This window comes from Epinephelus fuscoguttatus, linkage group LG6 (assembly GCF_011397635.1).
Source record: "Epinephelus fuscoguttatus linkage group LG6, E.fuscoguttatus.final_Chr_v1".
Lineage (NCBI taxonomy): Eukaryota > Metazoa > Chordata > Actinopteri > Perciformes > Serranidae > Epinephelus > Epinephelus fuscoguttatus.
The window spans coordinates 3,292,708-3,295,342 of record NC_064757.1 but is presented as its reverse complement, the minus strand read 5'-3'; the positions used below and the strand labels follow the sequence as shown (position 1 = coordinate 3,295,342).

At 45.9% G+C, this 2,635-nt stretch overlaps 1 long non-coding RNA gene across 1 annotated transcript; it reads right to left on the bottom strand.

The window, feature by feature from the left end:
* Positions 1–839: 839 nt before the first annotated feature.
* LOC125890296 (uncharacterized) lies at positions 840–2,321 on the bottom strand. The gene is made up of 3 exons (XR_007449536.1): positions 2,300–2,321; positions 2,167–2,226; positions 840–1,225 (listed from the first exon to the last, which is right to left on the bottom strand). It is a non-coding gene; the product is annotated as an uncharacterized LOC125890296 (long non-coding RNA).
* Between the last annotated feature and the right edge of the window lie 314 nt (positions 2,322–2,635).

Sequence of the window (2,635 nt, the reverse complement as noted above, 5' to 3'; positions counted from 1 at the left end):
GTCCAACCGGGAGGAGACCTCGGGGCCGCCCCAGGACACGCTGGAGGGACTACATCACCCGGCTGGCCTGGGAACGCCTCGGAGCTGATGGAAGTGGCTGGGGAGAGGACTGTCTGGGCTTCCTTGCTGAGGCTGCTGCCCCCGCGACCCGGACCCGGATAAGCGGAGGACGACGAGTACGACGAGTATCCTGCAACTTCGACAACAAATTCAGGAGGATACGTAACACATAAAATGTAGACATGAATGGCACTGACAAAGCAGCAATATGCAATATTTGATGAGTTGGCATAAGAACACATTGGAAGAGTAGAAAGGAGTGCCGACTCACAAGCTATACATTGGACAAAAAGTATTTTAACCACCTAAAAATAAAGTCCCACCTAAAAAAAACACAATAGACTAACAGTTTAAGTCAGTATTTTTTAACTGCTTTACTTTTCTGTCAGATAGCCCGTCACAAGTGTAGAAGGCTTTAACAGCTTTAGTTCCCGATCTGTGCTCTTGTCAAAGTCACCAGAATCTCATTTAAACTCACTGAACAAGGGAGCTGCTGGTCTACCATTGCCTCGATCAGTTAATTAGTTTGTGTTATTGTGTAACTTTGGTGAATCCAAGCTAATGGCTCGTAAACACCAAAGTTACATAATAACAAACAAACTAACTGATCAAGGCAGTGGTAGGCCAGCAGCTTCTGTGTCCAGCAATATTACTGTGGCGAGGTGGAGGTGAAAGGATATAAAGCTAATACTGTTACCAAGAAAAGGGCTCGACAACGCCAAGTTTTGTGGCGAGGTGGAGGTGAAAGGATATAAAGCTAATACTGTTACCAAGAAAAGGGCTCGACAACGCCACCCTGGGAATTTCACCCAGGGGATTACTTCTTCAATACAAGACACACAGGTTCGTTTACTCAAAGGGGCATGAGACGTGGTTCCAAGTTTTAAAAAAAAATACACTTTTTATTAAACAATCATTTTTCTTTAAAAAAAAAACATTCACACAGGGAGGGGGAAAGAACCTAATCAGGGCTGAGGCCTAGTGAGTGGACAAGGACTAGTGAAGGGGAAGGATCCACCAAAAAAAAGAGAAACCAACTTAAATCACCAGGCACACGTGGCAGACACACTCAGTGAAGCAACCCACTCCCAGGAACACAGCGGACAAGACGGAAGGATGGATACCACCACCAAACACCAGCACCGCCACCACCGGCCTCCAGCAACTGAAAAGGGGAATGATAAAACAAATTAGTGGGATTGCAATGAAACAAACAAAATCAATAAATCAAAATTTAACAAAAATGTAATTAATGGGCAGATCACAAGTTTAAACTTTACAAAATATAACAACTAATAACTGCCCAATTGAAATACTCAAATATAGACAAAGCAAAAAAAGAAATTAATGCTAAATAAAGAAAACAAACCCCAAACAATTATCCAATTACATATACAAAATCTCTCAAATTAACCTAATTAACAAATAAATTATACAAACAAACAAAATCAGGTTCAACCCAAACAATATAAAAATAAACAAGCTAAAAGAATATAACCCACATTCTCACACACTCATTCACTCAAAATACGGGGGACCAAGCCCCGGTTAAAAATAATGTCTCGGCCCGCGACGGGCGGACGAGCAACCGTCCTGCTCCGGACGTGAAACAGAGCTAAAGTGTCTATGGCGGAAGCAGAGCTGCGGAGCGGCTTACAGGACCGCAGCGTGCCACCGTGCCGTGAGGACAAGCAGCAGCAGAGACAAACAGCAGATGTGATGGAGGCAAGCAGGAGACACAACAGGAGACAAAGCAGGAGACAAAGCAGCAGCGGAGACAAACGGCAGACGTGATGGAGGCAAGCAGGAGACACAACAGGAGACAAAGCAGCAGCGGAGACAAAGCAGCAGCGGCCCGATAAGCTGGCTACAGTTAGCACCTAACCAAGAAAAATGCTATTAGCATGGCTAAATACACTGAACATGATGCGGTGCGTGCTACATTACACATAACATACCTTTTCAGCAGCGCGGGCACACACACACTCACACGAGAGGAGGGAGGGGGAGAGAGGGCTCCATGCAGCCACCAGCGTTTACCTGCGACCACACTAGCATTAGCCACCTGATAGCATCAACTATACTACAAAGAGAGAGGACACTTACCACAGCCAACAAACGCAGCAGCGCATACAGGGGGGCCAGAGCAGCACACAGGCAGTCGCCCTACAACAACACCAATGCCTTAAGCACGTGGGCAAACAAACGACCAGCGAGGTGAAGCAGCGTGCAGCCATACCTGTCGGACCAGACGACCTCCGACCCGGAAGTGACGCAGAGGCGACGATGGGAGCGCAAAGGAAGAACCGGTGGGAGGACTGCCGCTTTTGTACCGGCCCACCTCATTAGCGGCCCCCAGCGGCGCACATTGTAAACAATGACAATAAGCACCTCTATGCTGCTACATTACATTATTGGTTTTCTTAATGGTGTCTGTTTTGAAGGGAGGGATATAAAAGTTTTAATTCCCCACTGGAAATCACTGTCTGACGGCAAGGTAAAGCAGTGAAAATACTCTAGACACAGTGTACACTTTGACTGATATTGATCTTTTTAAGGTGGGATTTTTATTTTT